Source organism: Herpailurus yagouaroundi, unplaced genomic scaffold (genome assembly GCF_014898765.1).
Source record: "Herpailurus yagouaroundi ecotype Mexico unplaced genomic scaffold, PumYag 202, whole genome shotgun sequence".
NCBI classification, from domain to species: Eukaryota; Metazoa; Chordata; class Mammalia; order Carnivora; family Felidae; genus Herpailurus; species Herpailurus yagouaroundi.
Window position 1 is genome coordinate 12,012,240 of NW_024412433.1, and position 17,409 is coordinate 12,029,648.

Here is a 17,409-nt window from a genome sequence, read left to right on the forward strand (position 1 = left end):
AGAGAGAGAACGAGTGGGGGGGGAGAGAGGGAGAGAGGGAGAGAGGGAGGGAGGGAGAGAGGGAGAGAAAGAGAGAGAGAGAGAGAGAGAGAGAAACACAGAATCTGAAGCAGGCTCCAGGCTCTGAGCTGTCAATACAATGCCCTCCTGGGCTCACACCCACAAACCATGAGATCATGACCTGAGTGAAGTCAGAGGCTTACCCAAGTGAACCACCCAAGGGTCTCAAACACTTTCCCTGCATTTTCACACTGAATACTCACAGCCCTGTGAAGAAGCCTCTAACTTGTCCAAGATCTTACACCTAGGAAAGGCTTCACCTGGATTCCAAGTACGTTCTGTGACTTCACAAGAGCAACTCTTTATCATGACAGCAATACTTAACAACGTAAGCACCCAGGTACATTGGGATCCACTGGAAAGCATGTTAGAATAGATTTCTGATTGAAGTCTGAGATAAGATCCCAAAATTTGCATTTCCAACAAGTTCCCATGTGATGCTGCTGCTAGTAGTCCGGGGACAATTAGGAACTCAATGTACCGTTATTCTTTGTAAAATTACTTGCTTCCCCAAGCTGCCGTGTCAGCAGCAAATTATAAGTCTTTACAGTTTATTGGAACTGGGAAAAAAAAAAAAAAGAAATGTGGGACTTAAGACTTTTAAGAAGTAATTGCAGAGAACTAAAAGAGGCAAAGTACAGCTGTCACTGAATGTCCTGCAAAGAGACCTACACAACGCGATGATTAAGTCATGACTATACAATAATTCCTAATAAGCAATCCTGAGTCTTCAAAAGTTATTGCTTAGTTTGGACAAAAGAAAGCATGTGATCCATTTTTGGACAGGTTTTTAAAGTGTGACGAGAAAAAGGGTTACATTCACAGGCGGATTTCCTATCCCCTATTAAGAGAAACACCACTTCTTAGGTTAGGGTTGTGTCGGCCACACACTTGCTGGGAGAAACGAAGTTATTCTCCCGTTACCTGAAACTGCAAGTTGTTGCTGATGATGCAACGTCACTTTAAACTTCCTGCTTTCGAAAGGACGCTTTTAAAACCCCCACAGAGCCCAGCCCATCCATCCTCCGAGCACATCCTTGCCAGGGCAGTCGTCACCAGGATCAGACAGGGTGCAGACGACAGGACCCTCCCCCCCACCCCCAACCCGGTTGACTCGGTAGACTCGCGACGGGAAGCACCCTTCCGCCTCTGGGACTTGCCCAGGGTGCTCAGAATGCGGAAGCGCGCCTCCAACCCGAACCCCACCCCCTCCCCGCCCGGCCCGGGGAAAGCGCCGACTGGAGGCGCCCGGCACCCGCTCCCAACCCGGCGCCACGACCCTGGGAAAGGGCGAAGCGACACCAGGCAGAACCAGCGACGCCAGGGGGGCCAAACAGACGCGGAAACTCACGCTCTCTACGGCCCGTCTGCGTCCCCACGTCTTGGCGCGCGTGTACGTCATCACGCACGGGCGCCAGAACACTCCGGTTGCCCGGGACCCACAGGGCGGGGAGAAGGGAGCGTGGGCGACCTCGCGCCGCGGCTTGCACAGCAGAGCGGGAGGGGCGGGGCTGGGGTGGGGAGGGTCGTAAAGCGGGCCGGACAGCCTCCCTCTGCGCATGCTCAGTTGCGCGCCTCCCCGCTCTTCGCCGCCCCGGGATGGACGTGCGCACCGCGTGCGGTGGCAGTGGCTTGGGGCAGGTTTCGAGGGCCTCGCTGGAGAGGGTCCGCTGCTGAGCGCAGTGGGGGTGGGGGTGGGGGACTTGTATCCCGGCCCCATCCTCCCAGCACCAGCACCGAGTAGAACGTGGATGATCTTCCTTGGGACCGTAACTGTTGGTCGCCCACCGCGCGTAAAGCAGAGGAGCGGCCTGCTTTCGAGGGACCGGACGTGGGGGACCCCCGGCGAGGGGGCCAGGTGGCGGCTGAGAAACTGGTCTTCTGGGGTCCCATCCGTACCGCGAGGTCCTGCTGCTGCGTGGAGTAGTCGGACCCTGCCCGTGAAGTGCTGGTGGGAGTGACAGAAACTCCCACCTTCGTGAGTTAGCGGCACACCGCACCAGAGCGTCCGTGTCTGGTGGACCCCGTGGTTACTAAGTAGGCCACCAAAACAAGGCCCTGGGGGTGCTGCCCACTCCCCAAGCTTAGCCCGGAGCTCGCATTTCTTAGTCTGTTTGCCCATTGAGGGGCTTCTGGTGTTAGGTATTTCGATGGAGGTCTCCTATGAAGCCGTTTTAGGAATTATGCTTCTATCCTAGAACAAGTGTTAGGTTCAGTTGTAAGAGTTAAGTTCAATGTAGTAATGTTGTATTTCTTTTCTGCAATACCAAGAGGCTGGCCTACTCTTTGGTATGGAACTTTCTAGTAACTAAGGGGAAGACCTGCCTTCCAAAGGCAGGTGGTGGTATGCTGGTCTGTACTTATTGGAAGTTGTGGCAGCTGTGTGTAGCGAGTCTTGTCTTTTGTTACTGTTTGTTGCAAGGACTCTTCGTGGAACTGTTCATTTTGGAGTTTGAAATTTAAATGAAAATTTGGCTCATGTTCAGAGGAATATAACAGACTTTCAAGTGACAGGGAAGATTCTTAGGAAATTCCAAGTATGTATTCTTTGAGCCTTACAAGTCATGCCTTTCTTCTAAAAACAATACGCTGATCAGAAAGTCTGATGGAAACTGCATTCCTAGAACGTCAACTGAGGGGGGGTGGGAAGTAGATGAATCGCCTATAGGAGAATTTTATATACTTCTCTAGAAAAAAGATAAACGTAATTATTCAGAAAGAAGGGGTCTTCATTTATCTTTCTGATCCATGATCATACACATTAATTCAATTCATACTAATCCTGTCTTCTGTTCTCTAACACCCCTTATACCTTTCTGTAATCGCATCATTTTTCTTGTTGTTATCTTAATACGTCAGATACAGAAGTAATTTTAAGGGAGCCACAAGTCAAGAAGTCTCAATACAGTAATCTCAAAAATGTCATATATAAGGATTTAGAGTATACGTAGGCAATTATATTCCATTTTAAATATTACTGGTGAAAAAACGTAATAGACATTTAAGAGGACAGAAAAAGTCTGCCTTTTTAAAAATGACCTTTTTTTTGGTCCTGTGGTTCATTAAACAGCCTGCAACTTTAAGTTGTATTGAAATCAGCAAATTGTATGCTCAAGTCCTATTTAGATTGGCCGACATCAGTTAGATAATAATTGTGCATCTTAAACATTAACATATGAGGCAGTCTCACATCCCTTCACTGAGACAGGGCTTTTAATAACAATAGAACAAATAACAAAGATTCAATGCCAGAAGACCTTTAACATTAAACTTATGCAATTGTTACATTACTTTGTAAGATAATGATTCCTAAACAAAGTATTCATTATCTTAATCACGAGAAAAAGCATTTGTGCACATGATATATAATATCCAAGACCCATCTAATGATCTGAACAATTCTCTACTTTTATCAAAGGTTTGAAAGAAAGCAGCAGTGTCTGGGATTAAGCCATTTGATGTAAACGAGTGTTCCTACATTGTGGTCCTAGCATATAAATAGAGGAGCTGCGGTAACAACCTTTGTACAGTTCATAAACCTAGGATTGGAACTGGCAGGAAGGCAGAGGAGTATCATCTTCAGCCTTCAAAACCCGGCCTGAACAAGGGAGGACATCAGTTAACAGCACCATGAGCAAATAACACAACTGAATTATTTTTTGAAAGAGGAGCTTGTTTTGGTATACCGTTGCTTTTAGTGGATCACTCATTGTTGTACTCAGCACTGTACCAAAAGATGTATAAAACTTATCAAAGAACGTATAGCTTCCTCGTTAGGCAAAAGCTTGCAAATTAATTCAAGAACAATCTAAGAACCACAAAAGTAAGTACAAAAATTGCATCATGTATTATGATAATAGTGAGACCAACAATAGTATTTAATAGTAATAGACCATGCAAACAGTAACCTTAAGAAATTTTCACTGGCTTTACTGATATCAAACAAACTAGACTTTAAGACCAGAAATATCTCTGGAGACACATTTCACACAGAGTCGGTACATCAAGAAGATGTAACAAATAGAAATGTACATGTGCCCACCCACAGAACCCTAAATACATGAAGCAAAAACTGATAGAGTTGAATGGAGAAATAGATAAATAGTAATAGTTCGATATTATTCAATATCCTATTCTCAACAATGGGTAGAGCAACTAGACAGGAAACCGTTAAGGATATAGAATGCTTGAACAACACTACCAGCCTTATACATATAGATCACTGTACTTAATGATGGCAGGGTTTATATTCTTTTTAAGAAGTATAGTCTTTAGAATACTCCATATGGTAGGCTATAAAACCAGTCTCAATACATTTAAGACGATTTGGATGATATTCTATGATGTAACCATGTTCTGTGGTTCCGAGGTTAGGAATAGGCAATAGGAAAAAAACATAGAAAATCTCCAAACATTTGGAAATTAAATTACTCAAGAGTTGAAGAAGTTATGAAGGAAATTAAAAAATATTTTGAACTGAATGAAAATGAGAACATTGAAATTTGGCGATGCAGCTAAAGCAGTGATCTGAAGGGTATTTACGACTTTAAACACCTATATTAGAAAAGAAAAAGGGTGCCAATAATCTAGGTTTATACCTTAAGAACTAGAAAAATAAGAGCAACCATAGCAAGGAAACAGGAGGGAATAATTATTGTATTAGAAACCAGTGAAATAGAGAAGAGAAAAATCAGGAAAATCAATGAAAATAAAAGTTGGCTCTTTGAAAAGTTCAGTAAATTTGACCAAACTTTATTTATTTGGCTGCCCCTCCCAAAGAGAAGATACAAATTACTGAAATTAGGAATGAAAGCAATACACCGCTGCCAACCCTGCCAAAATTAAAAGAAGCTATGAGTAACCTTATGTCAACAAATTAGACAATGTAGTTGAGTTGGACAAATGCCTACAAAGATACAAATTGCCAAAACTGAGTCAAGGAAACAAAGTCTGGAGTTTGCATCCATGTCCTACAGCTACCAGAACAAAGTACCACCAACTGGGTGGCTTAAACAACAACAATTTCTGTCTCACACTTCTGGAAGCTAGAAGTCCATGATCGAGGTGGAGAGCAGGACCACGCTCTCTCTGAAACCTGTAGGAGAGAATCCTTGACTCTTTCTGGCTTCTGGTGGTTTGTCAGTGGTCCATAGCACTCCTCAGCTTGCAGCTACTTCAGTCTCTGCCTCCATCATCACATGGCCTTCTCCCCTCGTGTCCATTTCCTCTTCTTATTAGGACACTGGTAATAAAGGATCGAGAGCCCGTCCTACTCCAGGATGAACTCAGGTTGACTAATTACATCTTCATTGACCCTGTTTCCAAATAAGAATCCATTCTGGGGTACTGCGGGGTTGGGACTTCAACATACCTTTTTGGGTGATGCAATTCAACCCATAACAGATCCATAACAAGTAAAATTAATATAGTTGGCCCTTGGACAACATGGGTTTGAACCATATGGGTCCACTTATACACAGATTTTTTTTGATAAACACTACTGTAAATAAATTTTTCTTCATGTTTTTCTCTAGCTTTATAGCAAGAATATAGTATACAATACATACACAAAATATGTATTAACCACTTTATGTTATTGGTAAGGCTTCTGGCCAACACTAGGCTATTATTTTGGGGGAAATCAAAAGTTATACATGGATGTTAACAGTGCAGGGGGTTTGGTGCCACTAACCCCTATGTTGTTGAAGGGTCAACTGGACTTTAAAATCTTTCCACAGGGTTACCTGGCTGGCTCAGTCAGAAGAGAATACAACTCTAGATCTTGGGTTTGTAAGTTCGAGCCCCATGTAGGTTGTAGAGATTACTTAAACATAAAATCTAAAAAAAATTAAAAATAAAATAAAATCTTTCTACAAAGAAAAACTCAGGCCCAGATGGATTAACTGATAAATTCAATCAAATATTTAAGTTAGAAATGATGCCATACAAAACGTAAGAGAAATCTCTGTGATTTTAGGTTAGGCAAACACTTCTCAGCTATGACACCAAAAGCCCAGTCCCACAAAAGAAAAAATTGATAAACTGGATGGCCTCAAAATTTTTAAAAAAATTTGCTTTTTAAAAAGACATCATTAAGAAAACGAAAATCAAGCTACAGATTGGAAGGAAATATTTGCTAATTTTCTATTTGATAAGGATTTATATCTGCTTATTTAAAGTACTCTTATAATTCAACAAGAAGATAAACTTCATTTGAAAAACAAGCAAAAGATTTGAATAGATCCTTCACTGAAGAGAACATTAAAATATTCCCAATATCGTGTCACCTGGGTTGCTCAGTCGGTTAAGCGTCTGGACTCTTGACTTCAGCTCAGGTCACAATTTCATTTTTGAGTTTGAGCCCTGCATAGGGCTCTGCACCGACAGCACGGAGCCTGCTTGGGATTCCCTCTCTCTCCCTTCCTCTCTGACCCTCTCCCACTCACTTTCTGTCTTTTAAAATACATAAAAAAGTTAAAAAAAAATATTCCCAATGGCATTAGTCATTAGGAATGGGCCAATTAAAACTTGCACAGCCCCTGCAGTGACTATAATAGAGAAGACAGGCAACAATGTGCAGAAACGGGAGCTCTTGTTCATTCCTGGCGGGACTGTAAAATGACGGGCCTCTTTGGAAAACAAGTATTTTTTAAAAAGTTATACACTCACTTATGGTGCAACCCAGCAATTCCACTGTTAAGAATGTACACAAGAGAAGCGAAAATATGTCCACAAAAGAGTTGAATGCAAATTTCACAGCGATAGTATTCATAATTGCCAAAACCTGCAAACAGTCTGAATGCTTCTCCACTGTTGAATGGATAAAGCAATAAAAAAGACACAAATGACTGATTCATCCTACAACATGGATGAATCCCAAAAGCAGTATGCTAATTGAGAGAGAAAGCAGACCCAAAAGACTACGTATTGTAGAATTCCATTCATAGGAAATTTCCAGAAAAGGTAAATCTATACAGATGAGTGGTTCTTGGGACTGGAGATGGAAGTCAAGTTAACTAAATGGACAGAAGGGAACTTTAGGGGATGATAAAAATGTTCTAAAACTGGATTGTGAAGATGGTTTCCTAACTTTATAAATTTATTAAAAATTACATTAGGTGAGGGCGCCTGGGTGGCTTAGTCATTAAGTGTCTGACTTCGGCTCAGGTCACGATCTCACAGTTCATGAGTTTGAGTCCCACATCGGGCAAGCTTGAGCCCTAATTCAGGTGAGCTCATGCCCTACTTTGGGGGAGCCCATGCCCTGTTTAGGGTGAGCATGGGTCCTGAGTGAGCCCTGCTTCTCTCTCCCTCTCTTTTCCCTCTCTCTCTGTCTCTCTCTATCCCTTGCTCGCTTGTGCCCTCTCTATACACAGAGAATGAGTGAGTTCTATGGTATGTAAATTCCATCTCATTGAAGCTTTTTAAAGAGAAAAAGATAACCAGTCTGTGGACAAATGTGGCCAGTCATCTACAAGGTCTAGTAAAGAATGAGCATGGCAGACTACACAGGGCTTACCCATCACATGCTATGTTCAGAGCATTATTCTTGAGTTGGGGGATACCAATCAGATATGGATGCCATACCCTAGGAACTTCTAGTCCTGAAAAGGAGCCAAGGGATCTACATAAATTTTAAAGAAGCTGGATAGAGCTAACTATTCTTACTGATGTCTAGTTCAATTAATTTGGGACTTTAAAGGAAGAGAATATTAATTAGGAGCTGGACAGATGAGGAAGTCCTTTGTGAAGTTGACATTTGAATGGTATCCTTGATATGTAAGTAGGATTGTACCCACTGACGTGAATGGAATGGAGCATTCTGAACCAAAAAGCAGTAAGATAAGAACAATATTGTGAGGAATCATCAGGGTGATTTATGCTTTATGTATTATTTGAACAGGGTGTTATTTTTGTCAATAGTAACAGATGAAAAGGGTATGCCATGATGTATGACCATTCTTGGTGTATGACCATTTATGTAGATACTGAACTAAATGGAATGGAGAATTAAGGAGAATAATGGGAAAGGTTAGCTGTAGATTATGGATGTAAGATAGAGAATATTAAATCTTATTTGAAAAAACACCATTAATAAAATGCAGTCAATTAAAATGCTTTAGAAATTCTTATAATGCTCTTGTCTTTGAGTCTTTATCTGGAAATGTATGCTTTGGAACGCCAATGATTTTTTGTTTAAAGGAAGAATGTAGAATTAAGGATCTATCATGATTGAATTTATTCTACAGCCAATGAGAGAAGTTCTGACAGTCATAAGGTATACTAAAACTACATATAGCAATGCACTTGCAACAGACCTGTGATGGTTAATTATTCTGAAATTATTATGTACATTATTATAATTGAATATGAATTTTCACTAATCAACTCTCAATTAGTCTACCTTGTCTGAGAAGGGCTGCAATAACAGTAAAATATTTCATGTTATTCTTTGGGTATTTTAATGCTTAGAATTTAATGCTTAAACTCCTGCCCCTAGATCAGCCACTTCCTGATTTCCAATCATACCAAAAACAGATCATTTTACCCGTTATATTGAGCATTAAACCAATAAAACTTCATTCTCTCCTCATGTATTGTCTAAATGATTGTCTAAGGGGTAATCCCCTCCCTCCATAGAAGATGAATAAGCCTTAATTTCCTTCTCCCTGCCCCAGTAACCACTAGAGAACAAGAATATAACATGGAAATCTGTTCGTCAAAGATTCTGTCTTGGGACTTGGACTCTTAGGAGATCTGGAAATGGTCGTTTGGAAGCCATGGTCATCTCAGCATCATAAATGACAGTGCTTCAGTGTGAGAGCTGGAGGCTGAGTACCACTTAAGGCACCTTTAGCATGACTACCTCAGAATACCCTGAGCTCTGACTCAACCCTTGACCTACTCCTGCTAAGACCTTCAGATACAGATTTTATTTTCTTACAAATCAGTATTATTTTGGTAAATTATAAGATTGTTTTCTTACTCCTGCAACATCTTACAAGCTCTCACTGTTACCACCACTATGACTTCCACTTGCTAAGTAAGTTAATGCACTTAAAGGTCATCAAAGCGCCTATCACACAATCAATACTCAATATGCATTCACTGTTATTATACTATTAGCTACCATTTGTTGAGTGTCTACCACTTGCCGGGCACCTCACCTCTATTTTAAAAATGAGAAGGGGGCGCCTGGGTGACTCAGTCCGTTCAGCGTCCCACTCGTGATTTCTGCTCAGGTCACGATCTCACAGTTCATGAGGTCGCACCCCACGTGAGGCTCTGCACTGACAGCACAGAGCCTGCTTGAGATTTCCTTTCTCTCTCTGCCCCTTACCCATGTGTGCGTTCTCTCTTTCTCAAAATCAATAAAGGGGTTTTTTGTTTGTTTTTAATGAGGAAACAGACAGAGAGTCTAATTTATCAAAGCACACATACCTAGTGGGTAGAGGGAATGATGGGGATGATCAAACTTTCTTCCTAATACATGATTTCTACTTCTAAATATTAAATGACTAGCACTGTGTGTCACCGGATGCGGAATCATCTACGTAAGAGGTAATTTTGTTTTTATTCCTATACATGTTTAGAGTTTTCCTTGTTTAATTATCTAAACCATTAAAACTGGACATAACCATTGTCCATTTTGGATTTATTTGGAATGATTGTGTTTCTTTCAATTATCCACATTTTTCTATTTTCAAAAGTAATTTATTGTTTTGGATAAATCTTCCTTAATCTTGTTTTCACTTATGATGATTATCTCAAAATAAAATTAGGTTTACAGATGTCCCATTGTTCTTATGTTTACAGGATAATAGTAGAATATTGTTTGAGAGCTCCCATTTCTTTCAAATAATAAATCCCAAATAAGTAATTTAATGATTATTTTAGCAGCATTTTTCTTTTACATCTGCAAATGCCCCTTCTATTTTTTTTTTTAATTTTTTTTTTCAACGTTTATTTATTTTTGGGACAGAGAGAGACAGAGCATGAACGGGGGAGGGGCAGAGAGAGAGGGAGACACAGAATCAGAAACAGGCTCCAGGCTCTGAGCCATCAGCCCAGAGCCTGACGCGGGGCTCGAACTCACGGACCGCAAGATCCTGACCTGGCTGAAGTCGGACGCTTAACCGACTGCGCCACCCAGGCGCCCCGCCCCTTCTATTTTTATATCAACTAAAATTCTTATGCTTCCATGAGTACAATGAATGATTTTGCCAAATTGGCAGATTTTGCCAGTCTGCCAAATCATATTTTCTACGTGCCCTCTGGGACCTAACAGGAGACCCTCTAAACCACACCTTCTCCAATCAGGCAGATTGTATCAGGAATATTGTAAATGTGCTTTATGAAAAACTAATTTAGATAAGGAAGTCTTAGAAAAGGAAGAGCTATCAATCATCTTTCTAGGAAAAAAAAATGTCCATAAAGGAGCTCGCAGCAAAATATGGGAAATGTGGCTGTGATCACAGCAGTAACAGTAGCAGGCGTTTGTGTCAACTTCCCATCTACCTGTAGCCCAGGTGATTTCAGGACCTCCCCTGGGCACATACAGGCACGTCCAACCCACAGGTACCCAACTGTTCCTCCACCACTGCTTGCATCCACAATTAAACATAATGTGTTTTAATTTTTTTTAACTGTTTATTTATTCTTGGAGGGAGAGAGAGAGAGAGTAGGGGAGGGGCAGAGAGAGAGAGGGAGACACAGAATGTGAAGCAGGCTTCAGGCTCCGAGCTGTCAGCACAGAGCCTGACGAGGGGCTTGAACTCACAAACTACTATATCATGACCTGAGCAGAAGTCAGACGCTTCACCAAGGCGCCCCAAACCAGAATCTGTTTTAAATGGAGGGCTGTTGAGGGAACACTTAGAAGAGAATGAATGCCACCTAAAGGTCAATGGGTCAACCTGTTCCCTAGCATGTGGTAGTCCTGGGCGGTGACTGGGAGAATCAGAGGCAGAGGCATCTCAGGTGGAGGGAGCCAGGGACAAAAGACACAGTCAAAAAACTTACAGAATTATTGCTAAGGTTCTATCCAACTTAACGACAACAGGCTAGGAAAAATGGGGCAGAACATGGGGTGGGGGGGGGGTTGATATCACCTATAATGACAGAGAGCTCCACTTTGCATCATTTAGATTTTTCTTTTTCTTTTTAAACTTAACACACCTGATTTCTAATCAAAGCATTTCCTTCTCGGGGGGGATTTGTTTTTTGAGTGCTAACCACATAAGTAAGAGCTGTCATTTATCTGAGAATTTTAAATATGTGTAACTGGAAAAGGATTTTTAGAGGTAACTTTACTTTTCTTATGAGCATGCCAGGCATCAGGTGGATGTCAGGTCATACAAGGTTTTATGCTGCCAATTATTTTTTAATATTTATTTTGAAATAATTGCAAACTTTAGAAAAGTTGCAAAAATAGTACAGAGACTTTCTCTATATTCACAAAATATGCTGTTAACATTTGTTTCTCTTTTCCTCTCCCTCTCTGTCTTTATATATACATTAATATTAGCATTAGTATTTTAATATATACACACACTTTTTTCTTAATTATTTTCATGTAAATTGCAGGCAAGGTGCTCCTTTGCTTCAGTATCATTGCCTAAAACAAGATTTGTTGTTTTTTTTTTTTTCCAACATTTATTTATTTTTGGGACAGAGAGAGACAGAGCATGAACGGGGGAGGGGCAGAGAGAGAGGGAGACACAGAATCGGAAACAGGCTCCAGGCTCCGAGCCATCAGCCCAGAGCCCGACGCGGGGCTCGAACTCACGGACCGCGAGATCGTGACCTGGCTGGAGTCGGACGCTTAACCGACTGCGCCATCCAGACGCCCCAAACAAGATTTGTTTTTTAAGAAAAAAGTTATCAGTCTTAAATCTCTGGGGTAAATCTAGCACACTATTCTATGCATTTTAAGTTGCAAACGTCCAAGTGCCATGAAGCTCAGTTGGGAGCAAATGATGACATCCATTCTATTCTAGACCATACATTTAAATATTGAGTAGAGCACAACCTGGATTTTAAAAAAGCAAAATGCAAATTGATACTTTGGGCTGAACTACCAACAGGACTCAAACATTTCTTTCTACTAGGGCACAAAATGACAAACATTCCGACAAAATTTAATTCATTTGACTCAGTAATGTCCCAGAACCTTAAAAATCAATTGATTGAATGACTACAATGAATCCAAGATATCGAGGATGCGGCAAGGTGGGGATGAGCATGGGTCTAACAGGCTATGGTAGAACTTAACTGTTACATAAACCTTTAAAGCTGTTTGAGCGCTTGATGCAGGCTTTTGTTTCTAATGTTTCTGACTTACAAGGAACAAGAAAACACAGAAAATTGGAAAACGCACAGAATATGATTTTCGGTTCTACCACTGCCATGTGGCCTCACGTAAGCCATTCTGACCACTGACACTTAATTTCCTGAACTGTAAGATGAGGGAATCACATGAAATTATTTCTAAGTTCTCCTTCAGCTTAAATATTTTAAGATTCTAAGATGGAAAGAAAAAATAAATACAATGTTAGAAAAAAAAAATCAAAGAAGATAATAAAATATAAAATGTGACTATAAGTAAAAGTTGCTAAGCCAAAGAAACATTTTAAGATATGGATGAAAGATCACTATAATTTTCAACACTTAAAAATTCACATAAGTTTAATTAAAACCTTGATAGTGAACAAAAGTAAAAGGAATAAAATATACGGTTTCGCTGTATTTTACAATGAAGAAAACAGAACGAGGACACAGTCAAAAAACTAAATACAAATCACAATTACTTACTAAATATGTCTTGTGTTACGATGTCGATGAGACACGGTTACAGCTCTAGACAAAGAAATCTCAATTATGGAATAATGCACAACTTGAAAAATCAAGCAACATAAAGTTAAAACATTTCTATCTATTGAAAGCCTGTAAGTCATGGGGGGGGGGGGGGGAAGAAAAATATATAACTAAGTGAAGTCAACAACAGTGAAACCAACTCAAGCAAAGAGTAAGCTGATTATTTTTTAACTTCCTAGGAAAAAATATCAAGAATTCATTCACTGCCCTTACAAAATATAGAAGACGCTCGTAATCGTGATTGCATTCATAAGCAGCTTGAATTCCAGCACACCAAGCTTCAGCCTTAGCCCTAGCCAAGGGACTGTGTGTTCTGACCAACCTCTCAACTGGGCCAATAATTCTTTCTTCTGTGGCTTCTCACCAGGATTAAATGAGATAAGGTATGCAAAATGTAAACCTTCGTGACTGGCACATAGTTAAAGGCTCAAAAATATGAACTCTAATATCAACTTTTCCACAATTCATACTCAGTTTTCCACTTTGGGGAGGAAAAGCCAGAGCTTGAGTGGCAGAGATAAAAGAAAATGGGGGGTATTGGAAGCCAGAGAAAGAATGGGGGTCTGACTGATGTGGGGGTGCTGGGTGCCCACCTTCCTGGACCAGGTAACAGGCCCCGTTTCTTCAACACTGCTCTTTGGAACACCAAACTTTCTGGTAATTCCTTTTTCGGTCTGTGTTAACAGCTTTTCTGATCTAACTTTCAAAAACAGAAGTTAATTTTTAAAACAAATATTTACTTTTCTGTGGACTTCTTTAGAATATGCACCTGAGAAATGGAAGATTCATCAAGAGAGTCTTAGGAGTGATGACTAGATACTAGTCTGAACAATACTTTGTCATAGATAACTCATTTGCCTTTTTCTTTTTTTGAATGAATAAAGCTCCTTATGAGAAAAATTAAAACAAGGATTGACTACCTGCCTTTTTAGGGAGTTTTTCCTAGGCCTTAGGAAATATTGTTTAGTCAGTATCAGAAAAAGAATCACTGATGAAAATAAAGGCTATCATTTACTGAACGTTTGCCATGTGCTTTACTCATCAAACTACATTTATCCTTCTAATGAGTCTACGAAATAGGATTATTATCTCCTTTTACAGATACAGAGCTCCAAAACAAAATGACTAAGTACAAGTTCACAAAGACAAAAAGACTTTGGACTTAAACCTAAATCGCCATGAATTCACCCACAAATCTTCAGCTGCCCGAGCTACCGGAGGGACCTGATTTGTAGGAGAAAACTACCATTTAGTTTTCATACTTAAACCTCAGTTTGATATTTTATTAACAGGTTTTTACCTTGAATTTTCTTGAGACTTATTTTTAGTGCACATAATCAAGGGAGAAAAAATAATGAAGGGAAAGGCTGACTCTTCCAGCACCAGGTTATATTTAATCTTAGGGAAAGGCAACATGTTGTTTAATTTTCAAGCCCCACTGAGAAATAATATGACAGATTTTAACTGTATTTTTATGGAAGAAATACAGGACATGTTGCTTATTGAATATTCTTGGACTTTTAACCACATGTGATTGATTTAAGGTGAGTATTTAAGAGTAGTTTTTAAAATTATTTATTTTTGGTAAATTGTAACCAGTTGTTTCCTCAAAGATAACAGTCTCTAGAAGCACTTTCTTCCTTTTGGCTGTGAAAAATATTCACAAAATAAAATATGCACATCAATTAGATGTGGCAAATTGTGTAGCCTCTTAGAAAGACTTGAGTTATATTAGACCTTCTTTTGATTAATGGGCATTCTTTAAATGAATTAGCCCAGATTCTGCCCAGGAGCATAGTCTGGGCATCCCAGGGGAATGCACTAGAACAAGTCAGAATGTGGAATATCTGTCTTCATCATCAAATACTGTTCAAAAGCAATTGGTTTTGAAGTACTCTTCAGACAGAGGTCACAAACTCCAGTGCCTAGAGGAGGTAGGCAGGTGATACAGAGTCAAGTGGGCTGGGTGGAGGAAAGGACCTGACACATCATGGTGACAAATGGCACCTGACACTTGGCCATGGTGTTAGGGAGATGAGCTGGTGCCATGGGACTCTGGCAAACCGGCCATGGAAAGGGGCAGCTGTTTTTCAATTTTGGCTGACTGAGGCCATTTGGGAATCGGGGCTCAATGCTTTCAGATCATTTGATTTTTAAAGAGGAATTAGAATTTCAAATTTTGATGGGTATCTTCTAATGTTTAATAGTTGACGATTACTTTTGAAAATACTAGTTGGGCCAATTAAAAAAAAAAAATACCCTGGACCACTTCTGGTCAACAGGCTACCAAGGGTGCAACTTCTGATTTAAGGAAATGAGACAAATAGTAATAGAAGTGATACCTGCAAATGATCTCATGGTTCTGAATTCTTATACCTCTTTACTAGCCTTTATATAACATTAAAAATGCACTTAAGTTATACTTGACCAAAACAAACAGCAAAGAAGGTGTAGGCCTGGCGTCCTATATGAAACCATATGGTGCGTTCCTTGATGTGTGAACTCTATACCACCTCCTTCAGAATTAACTAAAGAGCTTATTTAAAATGTGCATGCTGGATTTACATTAATTAGGTCTCAGGTGGCTGCTACAAATCTGACTTTGTGCAAGCAAGCACCTCAATCCCCAGATGATTCTAACCGCCATTAACGGAGCTCCCCCATTCTGAGAACATGCAGGGGATGTGGTCACTTCCTTTACGTCTGTATCATCCCTGTACTCCCAAGCAGACACAGCTCTGATTTAAAAAGGGTTAAGTTTTGGACCCTTTGGATCCCTGGTTGCTTGGGTGACCCAGAACACGTCTGTGCTTTTGGGTCATTCAATTCTGTAGTTCACAGTGACAAATGTCTACCTCATTAGCTTGCAGTTTATAGATGCTCAGTACACATCTTCATTTAGCTAATGTCTTCGTGGGTTATTTCCTCCTGGCTCCCTACTGAGGATCAATGTAGTGTACCTGATCGGCGCCCAGTAAGTAATTTTTGATCGACTATTATAATGTATTAATTAGAACACTGTCAACTAGGCCTACCAAATCAACTGTCTGTGACTGAACTGAACAATCATTTACTTTAACCCATGAGGCATTTTGGGTAAGCCAATAATTTGACTAATTTTTAGTTCTCAGAAAATTATTTGATGACATTGACCAAACGAGCCCATCCCCAAATAATAAAATTTCTGGCCTCACCTGCTCTTAAATTCAGGAAGTAAGCACATTATTAGGAGTGTGTAACTCATTATGCATTCTTACACAGGACAAAAATAGTATCATGAAAGTGTGACAGTCACACCATTCTAGACACTGGAAACATTAGCTGTAGAATATGCTGATAGATTGGCACGTTCAATGAGCTACACATTTTAGTGTGTCTAGGGAAAAACCACAACTGAAATGTAAATTGCTATTTTGCTTCGGTGAAAAATGAAGCAAAATGCAAGTTGTATTTTAAAAACATCAAGATCAGGAAAAGGCAATAGACCTGTGTGTTCTATCAACAACAGAATCTGGGTATAGGGCACAGTTTAAGAGATCATTCATCACTTAGCTTAGACTATAAATAAACTGCCTCTTAAACCATTCCATGCATTGTTAGACAAAAGAAAATTTTGACCTCCAAGGTAACCTTCTCCAGAAGATAAACTGATAATTTTTTGCACAGCTTGTCTTTTTTTCATCATTTCCATGCTATTCTAGTTAAGGCAACAAGCCTTGCAGTTCAGAATATTCAAATATGCTATTAGGATCCTGGACACAGTGATGGCTCTTGAATTCACCCCTGCAGAGGTGAAGTAACATTAAATTTGTCCCTGCCTCCTCTAAGTTAGCAAGATGGCACCATACAATATCTTTAGAAATACTAAGTTAGGAAGCCCACGGAGAAGAAGGTGAAAAGAAGGTTAGCTACAGCATAAAATCATGCACCAGATGCGATGACCCTTCATCAGAGGCTCTGTAGCCTACAAGTCAGCATAATGTTATCGGATTCCCCTTCCTAGCTGAAGCCAGACACATTGACAAAGGCCACCCCACCTGCACACTGATAAGCCACCAGCATCACCTCACAAACTAGAAACACAGAGCTGGGGCAATTTATAAAGAGAACTTAAAGCTATAAATAGCCTCTTTTATTGTCTATTCCCCTCACCCCAAACCCAAAGAATTGACCTTTTCTTCTAATGTCTGAAGAGCCCATGAATATAACTTAGACATAAACATTGACCTTTGGTAGCCACAATTCCAAAAATTACACTTTGAAGAATTCCTAGAAAACTCAGTCCTCCATTTTTTGAGCAGCTGGAATAAAAAACTTTAGTATTGCTCGGAACAAATAGAGTGACAGCTCTTCAAATAACCTTTTCTTCCACAGAATACACTTAGCAGAAATAACTTCAACTAGAATTAATGAAGTGGAATAAAAATTGCAAGTTCTAATTTTTACTTTTGCCTTCTGTTACGTAGGTAAAGT

General features: G+C 40.1%; 1 protein-coding gene across 10 annotated transcripts in view; it reads right to left on the bottom strand.

The window, feature by feature from the left end:
• The window catches only part of RHBDD1 (rhomboid domain containing 1), a 137,940-nt gene extending 136,385 nt beyond the window's left edge, over positions 1–1,555 (bottom strand). For 5 of the 10 annotated variants that reach the window (XR_005783237.1, XM_040450841.1, XM_040450839.1 and 2 more), the window contains exon 1: positions 1,412–1,554. The gene's annotated coding sequence lies outside the window, so the exon portion shown is untranslated. Of the gene's footprint in view, positions 1–263; positions 336–1,411 lie in introns of those variants that run through there. The other 5 variants (XM_040450851.1, XM_040450849.1, XM_040450847.1 and 2 more) reach the window with 4 other exon arrangements.
• Between the last annotated feature and the right edge of the window lie 15,854 nt (positions 1,556–17,409).